Genomic DNA, 27,353 nt, shown 5'->3' on the forward strand with positions numbered 1-27,353 from the left:
GGTAGGATTTGAACTTGTTGCTTTTGAAGGAGGATCCTTGATTATCTTGTTTTGAGGATCCTACTTGTCTCTCCTGGATCCTCTTGTCATCCTCTAGCCGGATAAACCTGAGTGCTCGAGTTCTTACTTCATCTAAATTCCTGCAAGGTGTCATAACAAGATCATCATAGAATAATGAATCCTTAAGTAGTCCCATTTTGAAGGCTTCAACAGCTGTAGCCATATCCAGGTTGGGAATATCCAAGGATTCTTTACTAAATTTAGTTATATAATCTCTTAATGATTCGTTATGATTTTGAGTTATCCTGTACAAATCACTAGTTAATTTTTCGAATTTTCTACTACAAGAGAATTGGTTATTGAATAAATTAACTAAATTAGCAAATGAAGTAATAGAGTAAGGGGGAAGACTTAGCAGCCATTTAAGGGCTGATCCAGTAAGAGTAGATCCAAATCCTTTACATAGGCATGCTTCCTTCAATTTTTCTGGGATAGGATTGATCTCCATCCTTTCCCTGTATTGTGCTATATGCTCCTCTGGATCCGTTGTGCCGTCATACAACTTCATGGTAGGGATATGGAACCTTTTGGGTACCTCTGCATCACAGATTGGTGGTGCAAAGCGAGATACCTTGTGGCTCCCATCTGCAATCTCTGGGATAGGCTTGACTACCCCTGGAACACTTGAGATCATGTCCTTTAGTTTCTGTAGTTCCCTGGCCATAACATGATTGGTACCTGTATCCTGCATGAATCCATGGTTAGTGGTAGGATAATTATTTAAAGTGTTACCTCCCATTGGGTTCAAGTTAGGGAATCCATATTGCTGGGATTCTGGAACAACGGAGGGACCAGTGGAAGCAATAGTCTGCATTGGAATGAAGTCCCCTTGATGGACATCTAGACTCCCTGTTTGCAGACTTTTTAGGGATCCTGGCATCTGTAAGGATCCTGGTATCTGGGATGATCCTGGAACGAAGGAGGATCCTTGAACCTGGGATGATCCTGGGATAAAGGAGGATCCTTGGCCCTGGAATGATCCTGGGATAAAGTAGGATCCTTGAAACTGCTGTGCCCCCGGATAGGCTCCCGGATTCATGAAGGATCCCATATACTGAGGATAGGATCCTGCTGGCTGAAAATACGAGCCCGATGTCCGAGTCATTGCTGCTGACTTGAGATGTAATCCTCTCGTCTCCCCTGTGATCTGTACGTCTGGGATCCCTGATGGCTGAGAGGTGACCATTGGAGTCTCAAAACTCAAGGATTTTGGCATCAGTGGGGAATGATCCTCTGCCGCTTTCTTTTGTCTTTTGAGATCTCCAATCTCCCTGAGGATCCTGTCATTAGTTTCATCCTGCCGCTGCATACGATCCTTCATCTGCAAAATTAAAGCAAACACATCACTAGTACTGGGAATAGAAGAATTCATAGCAGAAGAAGATGGAGGTTTAGAGAAAGAAGGGGTTGGTCTCTTCTCAGCATTTCTCTGGGATCCTGCCGGTGGAGGAGGTAGAGTGGTTTGTGCTGAGGTGACTGCAGACATCGCCGTGGAAGTGTTCTTCAATGATGAAGCCATGTAACTCTTTGAAATGATTTTGAATAAAAGATTTTCTTTATGAATGAAGCACCAATTGCCCCACGGTGGGCGCCAAACTGTTTTGGTCAAAAATCACACAAGGATAATGTAACCAAACTTTATGTAAATGGGGTATGATGCTTGGTTAGCTATGAAAGTAAAGGATCACTTCTGTGATAAAGATGCAAAGACACAATGATTTATACGAGGAAAAAGCCCTTGATCAATGTATGATCTCCGGCATAAAAAACCTCGGGTGATGGCAACTACCGATCACCAATTTCAATATAACAAAAATGTAGTTACAACTTCGGATGATAATGAGCTGAGTACAAGGATCACTGAGTGTCTAAGTGTTGAGAGTTGTGTCGTATGTTGTGTATGTTCTTCCGAATGAGGAAGATGGGTATTTATACATGTGTAGGTAACTTATTTTAGGTAGATAGACCACTAATCAGCTCATTACCCCTTTAGAAATAAAGATAATCTAGCCTAAATTGCTGCCCTTAGATCAAGCCATGTTTCCATATCCGGCACAACGTTCATCTTCAATTCTGCTCTTGCCATATTTGTAAAAGCGCGTCCCTGGATCATGATATGTAGGGCATATCCTGCTAGATATTCCTGCAAAATAATATTGTAGTAATCGAAAATGACCGTTAGTATAAGGATCACCTCAATGTCCCGTGATCCTGATCCTGAAGTCTGGCTGAGGATCACTATCTGCCAAAGAAACAAGGATCATTTGTCAGGATCACGTATAAGGATCATTTATAGTAAAATCCAGCCCCAACATTCACCATGGTCAAGCACGTGCGGAATAAAAGAGATTATGCTCCAGGAATATCGCCATGACTAAGTCCAAGCACGTACTCCTGTAAAACAATGCCATATTCAAAGCAGACAATCATTAGTACAAGGATCCTTAGGATGATCCATGATCCTGATCCTGAAGCACTTCTGAGGATCACTAATTGACACAGAAGTAAGGATCACCAAACAGAATAATAATTGAGGATCACAGGTCATATGGAAATGCTCCCCTAACAATTTCCCCCAAAATATAAGGAGTAATTATGTAAATAAACGAGTTGTATTTTCTCGTTCTTATCCGTAACAAACCAACGGATATATAGCCGTTAAGATCGAACTAGCCGTTACCCTTTTGACGTCACTGAAGTAACTGGCCTGCAAGATCATGATTATAAATACGAGTTAGAGATAGGGATCGATTCACATTTAAATGCAAGAGAAACTCCCTTTATATTCGTATCCGAAGATCAATCAGGTACTCCTCTCTCCTTCTTTCTCCTCTTACTCTGTTTTTCTTTCTTTACCATCATCATGGAAAGAATGATGCTCCGATCCTCTCCTGCCAAGGATCACCAGAAGAACAACCCTTTGAAAAGCCAAGGGATCATCAAAGATTCGGCGAGTGAGAGGTGCTGCTTTACTGATCCACAAGTTGACAGAATCCGGCACCGCTTTCCGGCAAACACCTTTTTCAAACCTTTCGATCCCACTGTTCTGAGCGATTATATTTCAGAGACTTGGGTAGCTTTCCCGATCACTCCTTTCACCATAGGATACTCGTAACCTTTTCCTCAATTCACCCAATCTTTCTTCTCCCTCACAGGCATCTCCTATATTCAAGCTATGCCAATGATCTGGAGGGTCTTATATACCCTTGAAAGGATCATTGAGCAAGAAGGGATTGATTTAGGAATGTCAGAGTTGGCAGAGATGTATGACCTGACAACGTTTGGATCCCACCGATATCTGTTTAAGCGAAAACCCGGTGAAGAATACCCCATTTTCAAAGCCACCAAGAACGATACGAACTGGAAACGGCGTTTTTTATTTGTCAGAGGGGATTCCATCCCAAACGGAAAAGATCTACCAAGGAAGTGGTCCACCCATGGTAGGATAGAGGATCCTGAGAAGGATCACCAGATAATCTTGTTTTTGTATAAGGATCACTAACCCCCCTTTGTTTTATGTTGCACAGCTATCTCTGTTTCGCACCTCATACCATCACCTACCACCAAGGAGAGGCTTGCTGCTTTTAGAAGACTTGAACCTGAAACAACGTCATTCAAAACAGACACCCAGGATTCACAAGAAGTATCCTCAGGTTTTATCACCATGTCAAGTAAGTATCCTATTTTTTGTATAGTTAAAGACTTAAGTAAATAGTTAAATAGAAACAAGATAAGGATATTTATCTGTTTTGAATGTGTAGGTGCCGGAAAATCTTCCAAGCCTGCCTCCAAGTTCAGCATTGCCGACCTCGACACTGTACGATCCACAAAGAAGAAGGCCACTGCAAGCCCTAGTGCCTCGATCCCCAAAGCACCCACTAAGGGAAGAGGTGGCAAAAAGAGAAAAAACTCTGAGGTTGAGGATTTGCAAGGCCTGCCATTGATCCGCCACCAGTTCCTTGAATACTTCAATGACGTGAGGATCACTGACTCTGCCTAGGTATCCTGCTTATTTGAGGATCACCTGATCTTGAACTGTGCTTTGTCTTTTTTGCAGAAATTCGCTGAGAATGAAGACTACGTTGGGGGTGTGAGGAGCTGGATAAGAAGATCGCTGACCTCCAACAAGTCGCAGTGCTCAAGGATCTTAAGATTGCTGATCTCGAAAAGCCCTTCAAGACGCCAAGACCCAGACAGCTAAAATCCTGATCGACCTTGACTACGAGAAGCATGAGCTCGTGGAAGGTGCAAAGGTCTCCGCTGCCATCACAATTGTTTTGGTCAAAAATCACACTAGGATAATGCAACCAAACTCCAAGTTACGGGGAATGATGCTTGAAATGAAGAACTATGATAAGGATCACTATGATATAAATTGCACGAACAACACAAGGATTTATACGAGGAAAAAGCCCTTGATCAATGAATGATCTCCGACATAAAAAACCTCGGGTGATGGAAACTACCGATCACCAAGCTCAAATAAATCAATTAAAGTTTACAACTTCGGATAGTGACGAGCTAAGTACAAGGATCACTATGCTTAAACGTGTAAAAGTGTGAGAAATGCTAAGTGTTTGCTGAGAGCTTTGTGACTGCAACTGTACGAGAGTGTGTGTAAGCAAAAAAATGGCTAAGTGTTCTAATTTTAGCTCGTCACCCCTTTAAATATGAAAGCTAAACTAAGCTAACTAACTGCCCGACTTTCATGCCATTCTCCCACGTTCTCCACAACGTCCATTTTCGTTCAAATGAGTGCAAAATACCCGGGGAATATTCCATAGTAACGTTGCCAAGACCAAGTCAAGCTCAATACTCCTGCAAAATAATACGAAATACAAACAACCAATCGTTAGTATGAGGATCCTTAAGGTGATCCATGATCCTGATCCTGAAGCTCTTCTGAGGATCACCATCTGTCACAGAAGTAAGGATCACTTGTCAGGTTAATAAGTAAGGATCACTAATTGTTAGAAAATCCTCCCCTAACAATTGCCCCCAAAATATAAGGAGTGTAATGTAAAAGTAACGAATTATGTTTTCTTGATCTTATCTGCAACAAACTTAACGGATTTATAGCCGTTAATTTCTAACTAGCCGTTGCGTCGTGACGTCACAGAAGTGACATTCCTGCAAAATCATGATTATAAATAGAGATAGAGATATGATCGAATGCATTTAAATTCAAAGCTACTCCCTTTATAACCGTATTCAGAAGATCAACCAGGTATTCTCCCCTTCATCTTCTCTCTTTGCTTGCTCTGTTTTTCTTTCTTTTTACTATTCCATTCAAAATGCTGCTTCGGAGTTCCCCTGCTAAGGATCATTAGAAGAACAGCCCGCTAAAAAGCCAAGGAATCATTGAAGATTCCATAAAGGAACGATGCTGCTTCACCGATCCACAGATTGACAGGATACGCTACTGTTTCCCGGCGAACACGGTTTTCAAATCCCTTAACCCCAACGCTCTTAGCGATCACATCTCTGATAACTGGGTTGCATTCCCTGTTACCCCATTCACCATAGGTTACACGTATCCTTTCCCAGCTTTCACCCAATCCTTCTTTTCCCTGACCGGCATATCCTACATCCAAGCTATGCCGATGATCTGGAGGGTCTTATATACCCTTGAAAGGATCATCGAGCAGGAGGGGATAGATCTAGGCATGGCTGAGTTAGGAGAACTATATGACCTGACCACCTTTGGTTCCCATCGCTATCTATTCAAACGAAAACCTGGGGAGGAGCATCCAATCTTCAAGGCCACCAAGAATGACACCAACTAGAAGCGGCGCTTCTTTTTTGTGAGGAGAGATTCTATCCCAGATGGGAAGGATCTACCCAAGACGTGGGCTACCCATGGTAGGATGAAGGATCCTGGGGAGGATCACCAGAGAACCTTTCTTTTGATATAAGTATCACTGACTTTTTATTGTTCTTTTGTTGTACAGCTATCTCCGTTGCACATCTCAGACTGACTCCGGCTGCTAAAGAGAGACTCTTGGCTTTCAAGAGACTGGACCCTGAAACAAGAACTTTCAAGTCTACCACCCAAGATTCTCAGGAAGTATCCTTTGGTTCTGTCACGATGTCAAGTAAGTATCCTTGTTTAAAGATTTAATTAGATAATGAAATTCAAGTAAAATTTAGATACTTATCTTGTTTTGGTTGTGTAGGTGCCGGAAAGTCCACCAAGTCAGCTTCGAAGTTCAGCATCACCGATCTCACCAATGTCAAATCCTCGAGGAAGAAGACTCCTGCCAGCCCAACTGCTTCAATCCCCAAGGCACACCTCAGGGGGAAGGGAGGCAAGAAGAGAAAGGCCTCCGAAGCTGAGGATTTGCAAGGCCTTCCCTTGATCCGCCAACAGTTCATGGACTACTTCAATGAGGTAAGGATCACTGTCCCTGCTTGTACATCCTGCTTGTATGAGGATCACTTGGTTCTGACAATATCCTTTGTCTTCCTTGCAGAAATTTGCTGAGATAGAGACCTATGTTGGCCACGTTGAGGATCAGGATAGCAAGATCGCTGATCTTCAACAAGTTGCTGTGCTGAAAGACCTCAAGATAGCCGATCTTCAGAAGGATCTCCAGGCCACCAAGAATGAAGCTGCCAAGATGCTGATCAACTTTGACTATGAGAAGCACGAGATCACCCAGGATGCTAAGGTCTCCGCCACCATAGCAATGTACAAGATCCAGCTGCAAATGGCCATGGAAGCTCAGGATCCTACTTTTGACAAGAGCACCTGGGATGTGGAGGGCTGGAAAGCAAGGCTAGCTGAACTGGAGGACGATGAAGAGGCTGAGGAGATCTTGACGCTTGAGGCTGGAGGCAGTGGCAAGGATCAGGGTGGTGAGGCAAGTGGAGCTGGTGGTGAGGATGCAGCGAAGGTCTAGGCTGCAGGATTGGGCAATGATGGAAATTTCAAGACTTAGCCGGAGCCCAATTTTTTTTGTTTAGTGGTTGTTTGTTTTGAACAATTTGATGGTTTGTACTGAACAATAGTTTTTAGGATTAAGGATCCAGGATCCTTCAGACAATAGGTAGGATTGCATATGGTGGAGGGATCCTCTGTTTGGGGGATGAAACCATTGTGATCCTGCCGTTTTTACTTTCCTGCACAACTTTAAACCTATTATGATGGACACCCTTTACCTCTGGGTAGGTAATTTTGACAACCTTTGAAGGGTTGGTCTTTTTGTTAATAAATAAAACTTTAACTTTTTGTCGCTTATCCTGTGTTGTTATCCTTTAAGTTCCTTTAATTTTTAATTGTCTTATTGATATTCGCTAATTTACACATATTTTAGTCCCCCGTTTTACCCCTATTTTATGCGTTTTCGGCCGTAAAACCGTCATTCGGATACTTAATTATCTACATTTTTTGTTTACAGGCCTAAAACAGCATACCAGACAAGATGATAGCGAAAACGAGGACTTTCTGGACAAAACGACAAAGCTGCGGACATTCTGTTAAGGATTCTGAACTGGGCCTGTGGAACGACCGTTCCACCTGATGCACGGTCGTGCATCTCCGACAAAGTTGATCAACTCGGTGATGAACGGTTAGTGCGACTGGGCGTTCTAGGAAAACAAGGCGGCTCAGTGAAGAACGGTCGTTCCATATGAAGAACGACCGTGCGTATCCGATGAACCAACAGAGTCTCGGTGATGAACGGTCAGTGCGACTCGGCGTGCAACAACAACCCAGTACTGAACGACCGTTCCATCCAAAGAACGCCCGTGCCGGACCGAAGACCAGTCAACGATCTGTGACGTCATGCAGTATGGTGGCCCACCACCAATAATGCTTAAAGTGCACGGTCGTGCCATCGGGAGAACGGCCGTGCGACATCGAAAAAGCATAAAAACAGAACAAAACCATTCTATCCGGAACTCTGGAATTTTGGAGAGCTCTGCAGGCGATTTTGAGGCTCCGAAGGCTTCTGCTTTCCCTCGGATTCAAGCCACATTGCCTGGTTTTGCTCATTTACTATCCGGATTCTTAATCTTGTGCTTGTTTATGGTTGGGTTTTCTAATCTTTCCATTTTTTTGTTAATCTTTCAAGCATTTAGATTAATATTTATGTATTATTGTAGCCTTTGGGCAAAAACACAACAATCCCTTGCTTGATTATAACCATTAGTATGTTAATCTATGGTTGTAATGCAATTTGGAAGTGTTTTCTATGATTATCTTTGATGATTAGTTTGCAACCTTGTTATTGATATTGATTTCTTGATTATAAGTAATTGTGTTGGATGATTGGTGCTTGGTTAGGTAAGATAGTTGAAAAATGAAGCTTATTTAATCATGTATTAGTAAACTTTTAATTTGGTTAACTAGCTTAACTTGGTTAAAATGTGGGCACCATGATACTCTAACGGGTTAGTGGTTTAATAAAATGTAATTATTGTTAATCAAGAAAGCTTGCCTTCACGGAAGGACTCTAATGGGTTAGATGGTGTTGTTATGAATTCTTGCCATGATTTGTTAGCTTAGTTAGTAGTTTCGGCCAAAATTGCTATCTTGGTGATTTTATGCGTAAGATTTGTAAAATGAACTCGGTTGTGATTTAATCTAGTTTATGCTTGTCTCGGTGGTTGCATTGTGTTTATCGGTGTTGCTTTCCTTGATTAAGTGAGGTTAGAAAACTCCTAATGGATGACTAACTTATTTTTAGGAGATTTTCATAGACATTTATCAATTGCACGTTAAAGAACAATTTTAGGTGGTTAAAGTGTGTTTATCGTTTTAACTTTCCGAATGATTGTCATGTTAGGATTCCCGAAAGGGATACTAATTGTCTTAAAATGGAAAATTGACCGAATGCTTCTAGTGCCAAAACTGACTTGGTTGACATGCTTTGGTTGTGTATTAAGCAAGGCTATTTATATATAATTTACTATGTTTTATAAGTATTTATTTATGCTTACTTTAGATTAATTAAAACCAAAACAACTTATGTTTTTACCGGTAATTTAGTGGCAAAGGTCTAGTATTATTTCTCCGCCCATTTCCGTGGATCGATACTTGGTTCTTACCGATACTTTACTACATATATAACGGGGTACACTTGCCCTTTCGTGTGTGTTTTGATGTAAAAGTAATAATCACTTTTATAAATTTAAAACCAATTCGTGTGTAATTTCATTGTAAAAATATGTGTAGTCGCGAACGTACCAAGTTTTTGAGAGGGGGGGTAGGTTGAGGGGGCTGAATAACGAGGTCTGGGACCCGTTACCCCCGCTCCCAGAAGAGGAAGAGGAAGAGGATGTAGAGATGCAGGAGCAGCAGCACGGATCGCACACACCACCGCACCACACACCGCCACACCAGCCGCAGCACCATGAGTACTACCAGCATCAGGATTGGCCTGAATTTTATCAGCAGTTCCAGCAGATGCGTGTCAAGCAGGAACAACATGGTACGTACATCGATCAGATTAGGACCAGCCAAGACCAGATCCGGGCTAGTCAGGATCAGCTCAGGGCTACGCAGGATCAGCTGAGGCAGAGCCAAGAGAGCTTATACCAGGGGGTGAGTGCCGGATTCTCGTACCTATTCGGGGAGATGCACCATGCATATCCCGACTACTTTCAGCACCCTCCACAGTTCCCACCGTGGAACCCACCTGGTTATGGCGGTGCGGGCCCATCTTTCACGAGAGACGATGACGGTGATGACGAGTAGGAGTTGGTGGTGATGTTCGTTGGTAGTTTTTATTATTATTTTAGTACTTGTCATTTCGGGTGTTCTTTTTGCTTAGTATGTCGAACACCCTCGGATTGTATTGTATTTTAAAACACTTTACTTTATGTTGTGTCTTTGTTTGGACTAGTAGTATTTATGTACATTATGGTTTATTTGGGTTTATTCTGTTACTGTTCTGTTTTGCTGTGCCATATGACATACTTGCAGATTTTGGCTATCAAGTCTTTGACTGGAGCATATGACAGACGCAGCTTTGGAAGTCTCGATTCATCAGATATCATCTTGAGGGGAGTACTATTATCCTTTTTCTCTATATTTCGGGTTTCGCATTGGGGACAATGCGAAGTTCAAGTGTGGGGAGGGGGTTAACTTTGTTAACTTTGTTTGTCCTCATATTTATATCTAAAAAAAAAAATCAGAAAATCAGAAAAATCATTCAAAAATACCTGTATTTTGTATATATTTTAGTAAATAAACCGGTTGATTGCGTTTTAGAAAGCATCGGACTTGATAAAAACTCGACAAGCAAAATATTTTTGAAAAAGGAAACCGGAAAGCGTGACAAACAAAGAAAGACTTACATGATAGTTTTCACACTTTTACCCATTCCATCCGTTACGTGAGCATATTTGAGCCTATTGTTATATATTTGGTCATTTCGGATATAGGAGTGAGCCGGATGTTATGTGTAATATAGAACTTGTCACTAGTATGCTTGTTAAAACCATGAACTTGTGAATTTGTGTAAAAGTGATAGAGGCACTTAGATTACCCCTTTGTTGTAAACCTTGTTCTTTGTGTTGTCCTTCCCGTTCACCTTATATTACCCTTTAGGATTAACCATGTCGAGCCTTCCCGTTTACCTTTGTTTACCCACATTATCGCCCACTTAGCCAAATTTAGCCTTTGTATGTTTTAAACCCTTTTTAGTGTTGAAACTCGGACAAAATAATCGTTTAACTAGCATTTGTTTCAGTTTATTGTATAGTTATTTATATTATAAAAAAAAACCAGAAAATAAAACACCCTAAAATAGGGTGAAGTTGATAGAAATCGAGCAATTTTGAATGCTTAAATGTTAAAATTTCGTTGATAAGCTCGATTGCGCTTTAGTCGCCTTTTTAAGGCGTTTGTATGTATAGTTGTATTATTTTCTTGCTAGTTAAACGCTACTACCGAGTTTTAACCATTTTCGCCAATTTATATGTCTACTTCCATACCCTTCGCCCAAGCCTAACGTTACAACCCATAAAGACCTCTTGATTTACACTTATTTGCATGTTAGTTGGTGGAGACGAGATCTTATGACAAGCTTATGATATTGCATGTTTCATTGACGAGGCATTGAGTGTTTGCACATACACATTATATGTATGTTTCATAAATAAAACCGAGTGTGTGTGAACATTGTGAGTCGCGTGAAGATTAACATGTTGAGTCGATTAAATGTGAAGTCACGGCTTTTTGGTTGTCGCTTTATAATTGCATATGCTTGTTGGGTTTGAGTCTTTTGATGATTGTCTTTCGACAAACCGGCTAACCATTTATAGTAGTTTTCAATAAAATAGTGTGTAAATTATCGTTCTTGGTTGTTTCCGTCTTTTATTGCTTTTTAGTTCAGCTTGCTTGAGGACAAGCAAGGTTCAAGTGTGGGGATATTTGATATTCGCTAATTTACACATATTTTAGTCCCCCGTTTTACCCCAATTTTATGCGTTTTCGGCCGTAAAACCGTCATTCGGATACTTAATTATCTACATTTTTTGTTTACAGGCCTAAAACAGCATACCAGACAAGATGATAGCGAAAACGAGGACTTTCTGGACAAAACGACAAAGCTGCGGACATTCTGTTAAGGATTCTGAACTGGGCCTGTGGAACGACCGTTCCACCTGATGCACGGTCGTGCATCTCCGACAAAGTTGATCAACTCGGTGATGAACGGTCAGTGCGACTGGGCGTTCTAGGAAAACAAGGCGGCTCGGTGAAGAACGGTCGTTCCATATGAAGAACGACCGTGCGTATCCGATGAACCAACAGAGTCTCGGTGATGAACGGTCAGTGCGACTCGGCGTGCAACAACAACCTGGTACTGAACGACCGTTCCATCCAAAGAACGCCCGTGCCGGACTGAAGACCAGTCAACGATCTGTGACGTCATGCAGTATGGTGGCCCACCACCAATAATGCTTAAAGTGCACGGTCGTGCCATCGGGAGAACGGCCGTGCGACATCGAAAAAGCATAAAACAGAACAGAACCATTCTATCCGGAACTCTGGAATTTTGGAGAGCTCTGCATGCGATTTTGAGGCTCCGAAGGCTTCTGCTTTCCCTCGGATTCAAGCCACATTGCCCGGTTTTGCTCATTTGCTATCCGGATTCTTAATCTTGTGCTTGTTTATGGTTGGGTTTTCTAATCTTTCCATGTTTTTGTTAATCTTTCAAGCATTTAGATTAATATTTATGTATTATTGTAGCCTTTGGGCAAAAACACAACAATCCCTTGCTTGATTATAACCATTAGTATGTTAATCTATGTTTGTAATGCAATTTGGAAGTGTTTTCTATGATTATCTTTGATGATTAGTTTGCAACCTTGTTATTGATATTGATTTCTTGATTATAAGTAATTGTGTTGGATGATTGGTGCTTGGTTAGGTAAGATAGTTGAAAAATGAAGCTTATTTAATCATGTATTAGTAAACTTTTAATTTGGTTAACTAGCTTAACTTGGTTAAAATGTGGGCACCATGATACTCTAACGGGTTAGTGGTTTAATAAAATGTAATTATTGTTAATCAAGAAAGCTTGCCCTCACGGAAGGACTCTAACGGGTTAGATGGTGTTGTTATGAATTCTTGCCATGATTTGTTAGCTTAGTTAGTAGTTTCGGCCAAAATTGCTATCTTGGTGAATTTATGCGCAAGATTTGTAAAATGAACTCGGTTGTGATTTAATCTAGTTTATGCTTGTCTCGGTGGTTGCATTGTGTTTATCGGTGTTGCTTTCCTTGATTAAGTGAGGTTAGAAAACTCCTAACGGATGACTAACTTATTTTTAGGAGATTTTTGTAGACATTAATCAATCGCACGGTAAAGAACAATTTTAGGTGGTTAAAGTGTGTTTATCGTTTTAACTTTCCGAATGATTGTCATGTTAGGATTCCCGAAAGGGATACTAATTGTCTTAAAATAGAAAATTAACCGAATGCTTCTAGTGCCAAAACTGACTTAGTTGACATGCTTTGGTTGTGTATTAAGCAAGGCTATTTATATATAATTTACTATGTTTTATAAGTATTTATTTATGCTTACTTTAGTTTAATTAAAACCAAAACAACTTATGTTTTTACCGGTAATTCAGTGACAAAGGTCTAGTATTATTTCTCCGCCCATTTCTGTGGATCGATACTTGGTTCTTACCGATACTTTACTACATATATGACGGGGTACACTTGCCCTTTCGTGTGTGTTTTGATGTAAAAGTAATAATCACTTTTATAAATTTAAAACCAATTCGTGTGTAATTTCATTGTAAAAAATATGTACAGTCACGCACGTACCACTTATTGTACACTTATTAAATAAGCAACTTTGAATAAGTCAGATTGAAAACATTTAGGATATGATCCATGATCAAATATCCTATAGTTGAAAAATCCCAAAAAGTAATATATGTTCTAAGGATCATGAGTTTAGTTGTCAAAGTATAAGGGGGATTCAAATAATCAACGAATAGAATTGAAATAGTTAAGGATCATACCTGAGGATCCAAGTTAGGATCCTAGTCATAATCAGGATAACTATAAGATAAACCTTAGGGAGAGATAAGGATCAAGGATCCTTAATTGTTAAACTTCAAGGACCTGAAATAGATCATAACTTGGGACAAAGCCAATATAGGATAAGAGTTAGCAACTGGGGACAAGCCCAAGGATAACTAGGGACAAGCCCAAGGATAACTGGGGACAAGCCCAAGGATAACTGGGGACAAGCCCAAGGATCGTATGTAAACTGGAGTATGGCCCTAACTGGCGACTATCCAAACTTAGTGACATGATAATGCCAAAACCTTAGCTAACGTGAAGACGTTAGAAACCTTAGGAACGGATGTATGGTACGTCTACCATTATACGTAGGATCCTAGGTATAGCCAGTACAATGGAATTATCAGCCCCTAAAGCGAGTACTGGTCCCAATGCCTTGAACTATACCAGGATCATCATGCGCTACAGGCAAAACTAGGGTCAAGCCCAAATAACTGGGGTTAAACCCAAAGATCTGAATTGCTTCTGTAGATAATCAACATTATGCTAAGGATACCTGAACTTTCAAAACTCAAAGTCTTGTGAGAGAAGGATAAAGGACACATAATCCTTATCCTTGTATGAGAAAATAAATAAAGGAAATAGTTCAAGATTAGGACATTACCAGAGTAAGGATCATTGAAGCTTTAAGGATCCTTCAAGGATACCCCTAATGTAAGGATCATATGCTTCCGGAGGATCCTGCTCACATAAAATACTTCTTCAAATGGACAGCATTCCAAGCCCTTGGTAACAAATCACCTTCCATGGTCAGTAATCTATATGCCCCTTTTCCTACTTCAGCTTCAATCAAATAAGGGCCTTCCCATTTTAGTGCCAGATTTCCATCAGCCGGATTGGTGGTATTCTGGAATGCTTTCCTCACTACCATATCTCCAATTTGAAACTTCCTTATCCTGGCATTTTTGTTGTAAGCACCAGCCATTTTTTGTTGATAACTAGCCATCCTTATCCTAGCCAAATCCCTGATTTCCTCAATAGTATCCAAGTCTTGAGCCAGGTTCTCATCATTTTCCTTAGGATCACGGGTACTCGTTCTAGCAGTTGGAACCACCATTTCTGTTGGGATCACAGATTCTGCCCCAAATACCAAAGAGAATGGTGTTTGACCAGTAGCATTCTTGGGGGTTGTTCTATCAGCTCAAAGCACATAAGGTAATTCTTCTGCCCATTTCCCTTTCTTGGATCCAAATTTCTTCTTCAAATTGTTGATGATGATCTTGTTGGATGATTCTGCTTGACCATTAGCTTGTGGGTGGACTGGTGTTGATGTTATCATCTTAATCCCCCAGCTGTCACAAAAGTTAGTGGTTCTGCCCCCAATAAATTGGGAACCATTATCACATATAATTTCAGAAGGAATGCCAAATCTAGTTATAATATTTCTCTTAATAAAGGATATAACTTCCTTTTCTCTGACTTGGGCAAAAGCTTCAGCCTCTATCCACTTGGAGAAATAATCAGTCATAGCAAGCATGAACACTTTCCCACCAGGTGCCTTAGGGAGCTTACCAACTATATCCATCCCCCATTTCATAAATGGCCAAGAGGAGGATATAGGATGTAGAAATTCAGCCGGCTGATGAAGGATATTACTGTGTCTCTGACAAGGATCACACTTCTTAGCATATTCCATAGCATCCCTTTTCATAGTTGGCCAATAGTATCCTGTCCTTAAGATCCTTGAGAACAATGCCCTGCCCCCAGTGTGGTTTCCACAATCTCCTTCATGGAAGTCTTTTAAAACTTCTTGGACTTCAGGATCCTCGATGCATCTTAAATATGGTCCTGCAAGAGATCGCTTATACAACATATTATTTAAGATTGTGAATTGAGATACCTTAATTTTGAAAGCTTTAGGGTTTTCTCCCATAGGAATCTCTCCGTGTTGTAAGTATCTCATGATTGGTGAGATCTATGATCCTGATCCTGAATGAGATTGAGTATCCTCACTAGGGATAATCGCAGAATACTCTCCTATTTCCATCGCCACATGATCCTCGATGGCAGGAGCCAGGATATGGATAATGGGAATGCTTATATCCTCCGGGATCTTCAAAGATGATCCTAAATTAGCCAGTGCATCAGCTTCTGTATTTTCTTCCCTTGGTACCTGTGTCAAACTAAAGGAAACAAAAGAGAGTGCCAATTCTTTGACTATCTCCAAATACTTGGTTAGCTTTTCACCTTTAACAGCATAGGATCCATTAAAGTTATTTGTAATTAACAATGAATCTACATGTACCTCAAGATACCTGATTCCCATATGCTTAGCAATTTGCAAACCAGCAATCAAGGCTTCATATTCAGCCTCATTGTTAGTGGTTTGGAACTCACAAGCTATGGAGTGGGGTATTATGTCCCCCTGTGGTGATTTTAGTAGTATACCAAGCCCTGTGCCTTTGACATTTGAGGATCCATCAGTATGGACTATCCAAGGATCCTTCGTCTCTTCCAGCTGCTGGACTTCTAACTCGGCTTCCTTTTGTAAATCACTACTGAAATCAGCCACAAAGTCGACCAATGCTTGGGATTTGATGGCTGTTATAGGCTCATATCTTATATCATAGGCACTAAGCTTCACTGCCCACTTAGCCATCCTTCCAGACATCTCTGGTTTCCTGAGGACATTCTTAATTGGAAAATTAGTTTTAACGACAATAACATGAGTTTCAAAATAATGTCTCAACTTAGTAGATGCCATGATTAATGCAAGAATAAGCTTTTCAAGGTGTGAATACCTGGATTCAGCATAAAGTAAACTCTTACTTACATAATAGACAGGATGTTGTGTACCTTCATGATCCTTAACAAGGACTGCACTTACTGCTTTCGAGGATACCGCAAGATATAAGGATAACACATCTCCTTTTTCTAGTTTCATCAAGGCTGGAGCTGAGGATAGGTATTCTTTGAGAGCTCGTAAAGCACTCTCATGCTTCTCAGTCCACTCAAATTTCTTGTTCTTCCTTAGGATATCATAGAATTCTTTGCACTTCTCTGAGGATTTGGATATAAATCTGTTCAAAGCTGCTATCCTGCCTGTTAGCCTTTGCACATCTTTAGCATTGGCAGGAGATTTGATGTTCACCAAGGCTTTGATTTGTTCCGGGCTAGCTTTAATGCCTCTCTTGGTCACCATATATCCTAAGAATTTACCTGCTTTAACACCAAAGTGACATTTTGAAGGATTAAGTTTCATGTTATATCTGTCAAGGATATCAAATGCTTCCTCCAAGTCTCTTAGGTGATCCTCAGCTTTTATGGACTTTACCACCATATCATCTATGTAAACCTCCATAGTTTGTCCAATCTGATCCTTGAACATCATATTCACCAGCCTTTGATATGTTGCACCTGCATTCCTTAATCCAAACGGTATAGCAATATAACAATATATACCGGTTGGGGTCATAAAAGCCGTATCCTCTTGGTCAGATGGTTCCATCTGAATTTGTTGGAATCCAGATGAAGCATCCATAAAAGTCAACAGTTCATGACCCGCCGTTGCATCCACCATGGAGTCAATGTGGGGTAATGGGAAAGGATCCTTGGGACATGCCTTATTTAAATCAGTGAAATCGACACATACCCTCCACTTTCCATTTTTCTTTTGAACAACAACCACATTGGCCAGCCATCTTGGATACTTCACCTCTCTAATCATACCTGCTCGGAGCAATTTTTCTACCTCTTCCTGGATAATGGCATTTCTTTCTGGTGCAAACTTCCTCCTTTTTTGATGGATTGGTTTGAATGACCTGTCAATGCCAAGTTTATGAGTGATAATATCCTTAGATATACCTGTCATGTCCTCATGTTTCCATGCAAAGGTAGTCTTCCTTATTTTGAGGAAGGATACAAGGTCTTCTTTCATCTTGCCAAGGATCCCTAACCCGATATAGATTTTGGATTCAGGATCATCAGGATCCATGAGGATTTCTACCACATCCTGCTCTCTTGCCTAAAAGACATCCCTTGGAGGATACTTTGATTGCTATTGATCCCTTGATTTCGAGGCTGGTTTCATTGATGAAGTATAACAATCCTTAGCCTCCTGCTGATCACTATCGATCTTGACTATTCCCCAAGGGCTAGGGAGCTTCACACATTGATGGTAGGTAGATGGGACTGCCTTCATATCGTGTATCCAGGGCCTGCCAAGGATAACATTACAACAAGATAAACAGTCAATAACACAAAATTTTTGATAATTGTGTAATCCTTCGACATAAATTGGGAGTTTCATGTCCCCCAGGGTGTTCTTAGTTTCGCCACTAAATCCCACAAGCACGGAGGATCTTGGTATGATATCTGATTCAGGGATACCCATTTTCTTCAGAACATCTAGCTGGATAATGTTCACTGAGCTTCCTCCGTCAATAAGGATCATGCGGACAAAATGGTTAGAAATAAAAAGAGTAATAACTAAACCATCGTGATGAGGATCCTGGATGTCAACACGATCATCCTCATCAAAGGTTATGACTTTTCCCTCAGAGACACTTGATGTTCGAACAGGTCTTTCTCCATTATCCATTTTAGCTTCCTTTGCATGCCTTTTAGCTGCTGAGAAGGATGTACCACAGATGTCTGATCCTCCAGAAATAAAGTTTATCACTTGTGCATCTGCCGGAGGGGCTGGAGCTTTCTCAGGGATCCTTTCAGGATCCTGAGTCCTTGACTTTTTTCTACCCAGCAATTCTTTTAAATGCCCCTTGCTCAATAAATATCCAATTTCCTTTCTCAATGCGATGCATTCCTCCGTTAAATGCCCAAAATCCTCATGGTATGCACACCACTTTGATTTGTCTTTGGTTGCGGCCGGTCTGTCATTTTTTCTAGGCCATCTGGCTTTATCTCCTAGATTCTGCATTGCAAGGATTAGTTCATTGTTATCAACGGAAAAACAATATTCAGAAATTGGAGGATAATCCTCATCATCATCTTCTTGATCAACAGCATGCACGTTCTGGTTGTCAGATCTGTTATAGGATTTGAATTTGTTGTTCTTGAACGAGGATCCTTGCTTTTCTTGTTTTGAGGATCCTGCTAATCTCTCCTGGATACTCTTGTCATCCTCTAGCCGGATGAACCTGAGTGCCCGGGTTCTTACCTCATCTAGGTTCCTGCATGGTGTCATAACAAGATCATCATAGAACAATGAATCCCTAAGCAATCCCATTTTGAAGGCCTCAACAGCCGTGGCTATATCCAAGTTGGGAATGTCTAAGGATTCTTTACTAAATTTGGTTATGTAATCCCTTAATGATTCATTATGACCCTGAGTTATCCTATATAAATCACTAGTTAATCGTTCAAATTTTCTACTACAAGAAAACTGATTATTGAATAAGTTAACTAGATTAGCAAATGAGGTAATAGAGTAAGGGGGAAGACTTAGCAGCCACTTGAGAGCTGATCCAGTAAGAGTGGATCCAAATCCCTTGCATAGGCATGCTTCCTTTAACCTTTCTGGAATTGGATTGATCTCCATCCTCTCCCTGTATTGTGCTATGTGTTCCTCAGGATCCGTCGAACCATCATACAGCTTCATGGTTGGAACATGGAACCTTTTGGGTATCTCAGCATCACAGATTGGTGGTGCAAAACGAGATATCTTATGGCTTCCATCTGCAATCTCCGGGATAGGTTTGACCACTCCTGGAACACTTGATATCATATCCTTCAGTTTTTGCAACTCTCTGGCCATAGCATGGTTGATACCTGCATCCTGCATGAATCCATGGTTAGTGGTAAGAGAATTGTTAAAAGTGTTACCTTCCATTGGGTTCAAGTTAGGAACATTGGATGTGAATCCATATTGCTGGGACTCTGGGATGATGGAGGGACCAGTGGAAGCAATGGTCTGCATTGGAATAAAATCTCCCCGATGGACATCTGAACTTCCTGTTTGCAAACTCCTCAAGGATCCTTGCATCTGGAAGGATCCCTGAAACTGGGATGATCCTGGAACAAAGGAGGATCCTTGAACCTGGGATGATCCTGGAACAAAGGAGGATCCTTGAACCTGGGATGATCCTGGAACAAAGGAGGATCCTTGAACCTGGGATGATCCTGGAACAAAGGAGGATCCTTGAACCTGCTGCGCTCCTGAGTAGGCTCCTGAACTCATGAAAGATCCCATATGCTGAGGATAGGATCCTGCTGGCTGGAAATATGAACCTGATGCCTGAGTCATTACTGTTGATCCGTAGTGCACTCCTTTTGGTCCACCCACATACTGAACGTCTGGAATCACCGAAGGCTGAGAGGTAATCACCGGAGTATCAAAATTCAAAGATCTGGGTAGCAGTGGGGAATGATCCTCTGCCGCTTTCTTTTGTTTCTTGAGATCTCCGATTTCTTTGAGGATCCTGTCATTGGTCTTGTCCTGTTGCTGTATGTGATCTCTCATCTGCAAAATCAAGGTAAACATGTCACTAGTAGTGGGAGTAGAAGAAGCAGAAGAAGTTGGAGGTTTAGAGAAAATAGGAGTCGGTTTCTTCTCAGCAATTTTCTGAGATCCAGCAGGTGGTGGAGGCAAAGGTGGAATGCCCTGAGACGAATTGACCGCAGACATTGCCGTAGAGGTATTCTTCACTGATGAAGCCATGTATTCGTATGCAATGAACCGGAATGATCACCAACAGAAAACTTCTTATAAATGAAGCACCAATTGCCCCACGGTGGGCGCCAAACTGTTTTGGTCAAAAATCACACTAGGATAATGCAACCAAACTCCAAGTTACGAGGAATGATGCTTGAAATGAAGAACTATGATAAGGATCACTATGATATAAATTGCACGAACAACACAAGGATTTACACGAGGAAAAAGCCCTTGATCAATGAATGATCTCCGGCATAAAAAACCTCGGGTGATGGAAACTACCGATCACCAAGCTCAAATAAATCAATTAAAGTTTACAACTTCGGATAGTGACGAGCTAAGTACAAGGATCACTATGCTTAAACGTGTAAAAGTGTGAGAAATGCTAAGTGTTTGCTGAGAGCTTTGTGACTGCAACTGTACGAGAGTGTGTGTAAGCAAAAAAATGGCTAAATGTTCTAATTTTAGCTCGTCACCCCTTTAAATATGAAAGCTAAACTAAGCTAACTAACTGCCCGACTTTCATGCCATTCTCCCACGTTCTCCACAACGTCCATTTTCGTTAAAATGAGTGCGAAATACCCGGGGAATATTCCATAGTAACGTTGCCAAGACCAAGTCAAGCTCAATACTCCTGCAAAATAATACGAAATACAAACAACCAATCGTTAGTATGAGGATCCTTAAGGTGATCCATGATCCTGATCCTGAAGCTCTTCTGAGGATCACCATCTGTCACAGAAGTAAGGATCACTTGTCAGGATAATAAGTAAGGATCACTAATTGTTAGAAAATCCTCCCCTAACAACAATGTACAAGACAAAACTGAAGATGGCCCAGGAAGCTCAAGATCCTGACTTCGACAGAAACGGCAGGGATGTTGAGGGCTGGAAGGCGAGGCTAGCTGATCTGGAGGATGATGAAGAGGCTGAAGAGGTTTTGGCGATTGTTTTGGTCAAAAAATCACACAAGGATAATGTAACCAAACTTTATGAAAACGGGGTATGATGCTTGGTTAATTATGAAAGTAAAGGATCACTTCTGTGATAAAGGTGCAAAGACACAATGATTTATACGAGGAAAAAGCCCTTGATCAATGAATGATCTCCGGCGTAAAAAACCTCGGGTGATGGCAACTACCGATCACCAACTTCAATATAACAAAAATATGATTACAACTTTGGATGATAATGAGCTGAGTACAAGGATCACTATTGCTTTTGGTGTCTAAGTGTGCGAGAGTTGCGTTGTATGTCGTGTGTCCCCCTCCAAATGATGAAGAAGTGGTATTTATACATGTGTAGGTGACCTATTTTAGGTAGCTAAACTAATATTCAGCTCATTACCCCTTTAGAAATGAGATACAATCTAGCCTAAATAGCCGCCCATAAATCAAGCCTAGTTTCCATATCCTGTGCAACGTCTATCTTCAATTAAGCTCTTGCCATAATTGTGAAGACGCGTCCCTGGATCATGATGCCTAGAGCGTATCCTGCTAGATGTTCCTGCAAAACAATATGGTATTAAGTGGAAGTGGCCGTTAGTATGAGGATCACTATAATGTCCCATGATCCTGATCCTGAAGTCCTGCTGAGGATCACTGTCTGCCAAAGAAACAAGGATCACTGGTTAGGATCACGTATAAGGATCACCTATAATGAAAATCCAGCCCTAACAATTGCCCCCAAAATATAAGGAGTTAGTTGTAAATAGACGAGTTATATTTTGTTTTGATCTTATCTCTAACGGGCGACTCCAAGAAACTAGCCGTTACACCCGGACTAGCCGTTGCGATTGTTACGTCACAGATGTGACAATCCCTGCAGATCATGATTATAAATAGGAGATAGGGTGAGGATCAGTTTGTATTTAAATTCAAGATACACTCCCTTTATATTCTGCACCGAAGATTGATCAGGTATCCTTCTCTTTCTCTCTTTCTCTTTTCTTTGCTCTGTTTTCTGCTTCTACGCTGTTTCCATCCCGTCACAAACATGTTGCTCCGGAATTCTCCACACAAGGATCCCAAGAAGGATAGTCCCTTAAAAAGCCAGGGGATTATCAAGGATTCTCCTACGTAGAGGTGTTGCTTTACTGATGTTCACATAGACAGAATTCGCCATTGCTTTCCGGCGAATGCTGTTTTCAAGTCCTTCACACCTACCGCTCTGAGTGACTCTGTTTCGGATACCTGGGTGGCTTTTCCTGCTACTCCATTCACCATAGGGTATTCATATCCTTTTCCATCCTTCACCCAATCCTTCTTTTCTTTAACCGGCATCTCTTACATCCAAGCTATGCCGATGATCTGGAGGGTTCTGTATACCTTCGAAAGGATCATTGAGCAGAGAGGGATTGATCTGGGGATGACGGAGTTGGCCGAGTTTTACGATCTTACCACTTTTGGTTCTTACCGGTATCTGCTGAAACGGAAAGCCGGTGAGGATCACCCTGTCTTCAAGGTCACCAAGAATGATACAAACTGGAAGCGTCGTTTTTTCTTTGTTAGAAGGGATTCCATCCCGGATGGGAAGGTTCTGCCCAAAGAATGGGCCACTCATGGTAGGATAGAGGATCCTCGAAGAATCACTATCAGCCTTGTCTCATATAATGAGGATCACTAATATCTCTTTTTATTTCTCGTGCAGCTATATCCATTGCTCATCTGAAATTAAGCCCTGCTGCATCTGAAAGAGAGAGTCCTAGCTTTTAAAAAGCTTGACCCTGAAGTTAGAAGCTTCCAAGTCACCATCCAAGATTCTCAAGAAATATCCTCTGCATCTGCCACAATGTCAAGTAAGTATCCTCATAGAAAGTAAGTTTTATGTAAGAGTATTTAATTTAATAAGGGAACTTATCTTGTTTTTGAATTGTGTAGGTGCTGGAAAATCTGCCAGGTCTGTTAAATCTGCCTCCAAATTTGGGATAAGTGATCTTGCCAATGTCACGTCTTCAAAGAAGAAGACTTCTGCTGCTAGTCCTTCTGCTTCAGCCCCTAAATTACCCATTAGGGGTAAGGGAAAGAAGAGGAAAGTTTCTGAGGATCTCCAAGGATTTCCCCTGATTCGCCAGTAGTTTCTTGATTCTGTCAACGAGGTTAGGATCACTGCCCCTGTTGGTTATCCTGATGGTTTTTGAGGATCATCCGTGTCTGACGTTATATCCTGTTGTTTTTGCAGAAACTTACTGAAATAGAATCTTATGTTAGCCACGTTGAAGATCAGGATCGCCAGATTGCCGACCTTCATCAAATGGGTGTGCTGAAGGATCTCAAGATCACTGATCTTGAGAAGGAGATCCGGGCTGTTAAGGATGAGGCTGTCAAAGCATTGATCAAGTTCGATTATGAGAAGCGTGACATCACTCAGGACGCTAAAGTCTCTGCCGCGATAGCTATGTACAAGATATAATTGCAGATGGCCACGGAGGCTCAGGATCCTTCCTTTGATAAGAGCACATGGGATATTGAAGGCTGGAAGGCAAGGCTAGCAGAGTTAGAGGATGACGATGATGTTGAGGATATCCCTATGCTTAAAGGTGGAGATGCCGGTAAGGATCAGGGGGAGGCAAGTGGAGCTGGTGGTGATGGTGCGGCGAAGGTTTGAGCTGCAAGATTGGGCAATGATGGAAACTTCTAGACATAGCCAGAGCCCAATTTTTTAAATTTTGATAGTGGTGTTTGAAACAATTATGGTCTGTAATCTTCGAACAATAGTCTTTAGGGTTAAGGATCCTGGATCCTTTGAACAATAGGTAGGATTACAAAAGGTGGAGGGATCCTCTGTTTGGGGGATGAAGCCTTTGTGATCCTGCCGCTTTTAATTTCCTGCAAAATGCTAAGACCGCATAGACAATGGACACCCTTTGCCAACCCATGTGGACGGGCCACGTTTTGCTGGTAGAAATGTGGGTTGGCAATTTTGACAACTTTCTTGAAAGGGTTAATGATCCTTTTGTTTAATAATATAACTTTAACTTTTCTGGCTTATCTCGTGTTGTTATCCTTATATTCTTGTTTCTCAGTTGTTTTTGTAGTATATTTGTTAAAGTGGCAAGAGTTGAAAATATATTTAATAAATTTAGGATATGATCCTAGATCAAATATCCTGATATTGAAAATATTCAAAGTATTTTAGTTCAAGGATCATAGGTTTGGTTGTCAAAGTATAAGGGTCGGTTAGGATAATGAATATAATCAAAATAGTCAAGGATCATACCTGAGGATTCAAGTTAGGATCCTAACCTTCAATTGAGACAATCGTGGATAAGATTTTGATGGATAATAAGGATTAAGGGTCCTTATGTGTTTTACCTTTGACAATCCTGAAAAACGAAGCACAACTTGGGACTAAGCCAATGTAAGAAATAAATTAGTAACTGGGGTCATGCCCAAAGGATAACTGAGAATGATCCCAGAGGATTACTGGGGACAAGCCCATAGGATAACTAGGGACAAGCCCAAAGGATCGTATGTAAACTGGAGTATGGCCCTTTTCTGGCGACTATCCAAACTTAGTGACATGAAAATGTCAAAACCTTAGCTAACGTGAAAACGTTAGAAACCTTAGGAACGGATGTATGGTACGTCTACCATTATACGTAGGATCCTAAATATAGCCAGTACGATGAGGTTGTCAGCCCCGAAAGTGGGTACTGGTCCCAAAGACGTGAACTATACCAGGATCATCGTGCGCTGCTGGCGGAAACTGGGGATAATCCCAAGGATAACTGGGGTTGGACCCAAGGATCTGTGGTGCTTTTGGAGATCTTTGACGATTTGCTGAAGATACCTGAACTATCATAACTCAAATGGTTTGTGAGTAGAGGATGAAGGATACATGATCCTTATCCTTAGGCAAAAAGTAAGAAAATGCAATAGTTTTAGGATAAGCATATTACCAGAGTAAGGATCACTGATATCTCCGGGATCCTTCAAGGATACTTCAATGTAAGGATCACATGCAGGAAGGATCATGTTCACATGAAATATTTCTTTAAGTGAACAGCATTCCAGGCTCTTGGTAACAAGTTTCCTTCCATGGTTAGCAACCTGTATGCCCCCTTTCCTGCTTCAGCTTCAATCAAGTAGGGACCTTCCCATTTTGGTGCTAGCTTCCCGTCAGCAGGATTGATAGTATTTTGAAATGCTTTTCTCAACACCATATCTCCGACTTGGAACTTCCTTATCCTGACATTTTTGTTGTAGGTACCAGCCATTCTTTGTTGGTAGCTTGCCATCCTTATTCTAGCTAGATCCCTGATTTCCTCAATAGTATCCAAATCCTGAGCTAGGATTGCAGCATTTTCTTCAGGATCACGAGCAATTGTTCTAGCAGTTGGGATCACTGCTTCTGCCCCAAATACTAAAGAGAAAGGTGTTTGACCGGTGGCATTCTTGGGAGTTGTCCTATCAGCCCATAGCACATAAGGTAACTCCTCTGCCCATTTTCCTTTCTTGGATCCTAGCTTCTTCTTCAGATTGTTGATGATGATCTTGTTGGATGATTCTGCTTGACCATTGGCTTGTGGATGAACTGGTGTTGATGTTATCATCTTGATTCCCCAACTGTCACAAAAGTTAGTGGTTCTGCTTCCAATGAATTGGGAGCCATTATCACATACAATTTCAGAGGGAATGCCAAATCTAGTTATAATGTTTCTTTTAATGAAGGATATGACTTCCTTTTCTCTGACTTGAGCGAAGGCTTCAGCTTCTATCCACTTGGAAAAATAGTCAGTCATGGCAAGCATAAATACTTTTCCACCAGGTGCTTTAGGGAGCTTGCCAACTATATCCATTCCCCATCTCATGAATGGCCAAGAGGATGGTATTGGGTGTAAAAATTCAGCTGGCTGATGGAGGATATTGCTATGCCTTTGGCAAGGATCACATTTCTTAGCATACTCTACAGCATCCCTTTTCATGGTTGGCCAGTAGTATCCTGTTCTAAGGATCCTTGAGAATAATGCCCTGCCCCCAGTGTGGTTTCCACAATCTCCTTCATGGAAGTCTCTCAACACTTCTTCAATTTCAGGATCCTCAATACATCTTAAATATGGTCCTGCAAGGGATCGTTTGTATAGCACATTATTTAAGATTGTAAATTGAGATACCTTGATCCTGAAAGCTCTAGGATTTTCCCCCATTGGAATCTCTCCGTTTTGCAAGTATTTCATGATTGGTGGGATCCATGATCCTGAATAAGATTGAGCTTCTTCACTAGGGATTACTGCAGTATCCTCTTCTATTTCCATGGCCACTTGATTTTCAATAGCAGGAGCCAGGATATGGATGATAGGGATACTTATGTCTTCTGGAATTTTTAAGGATGATCCTAGGTTGGCCAATGCATCAGCTTCCGTGTTATCCTCCCTTGGTACCTGTGTTAAGCTAAAAGAAACAAAAGAGAGTGCCAATTCTTTGACTATCTCTAAATATTTGGTTAGTTTTTCACCTTTAACAGCATAGGATCCATTAAAGTGATTGGTGATCAATAATGAGTCTACATATACTTCGAGATATTTTACCCCCATATCCTTAGCAATCTATAAGCCAGCAATTAAGGCTTCATATTCAGCCTCATTGTTAGTTGCTTGGAACTCACAGGCTATGGAGTGGGGTATTATGTCCCCCTGTGGCGATTTTAGTAGGATCCCCAGCCCTGTGCCTTTGATATTTGAGGATCCGTCAGTGTGTAGTATCCAAGGATCCTTGGTCTCATCCAGCTGCTGGACCTCCAATTCCGCTTCTTTTTGTAGATCACTACTGAAATCAGCCACAAAGTTAGCTAGTGCTTGAGATTTAATGGCTGTTCTTGGTTCATATCTTATATCATGGGCACTAAGCTTCACTGCCCACTTAGCCATTCTCCCTGACATCCCCGGTTTCCTGAGGACATTCTTAATTGGAAAATTAGTTTTAACAACAATAGTATGGGTTTCAAAATAATGCCTTAACTTAGTGGATGCCATGATTAATGCAAGAATAAGTTTTTCGAGGTGTGAGTACCTGGATTCGGCATCAAGTAAACTTTTACTTACATAGTAGATAGGATATTGTGTACCTTCATGATCCTTGACAAGGACTGCACTTACAGCGGTTGAGGATACCGCCAGGTATAAGGATAACACA

This window comes from Helianthus annuus, chromosome 4 (assembly GCF_002127325.2).
Source record: "Helianthus annuus cultivar XRQ/B chromosome 4, HanXRQr2.0-SUNRISE, whole genome shotgun sequence".
Taxonomy (NCBI): Eukaryota; Viridiplantae; Streptophyta; class Magnoliopsida; order Asterales; family Asteraceae; genus Helianthus; species Helianthus annuus.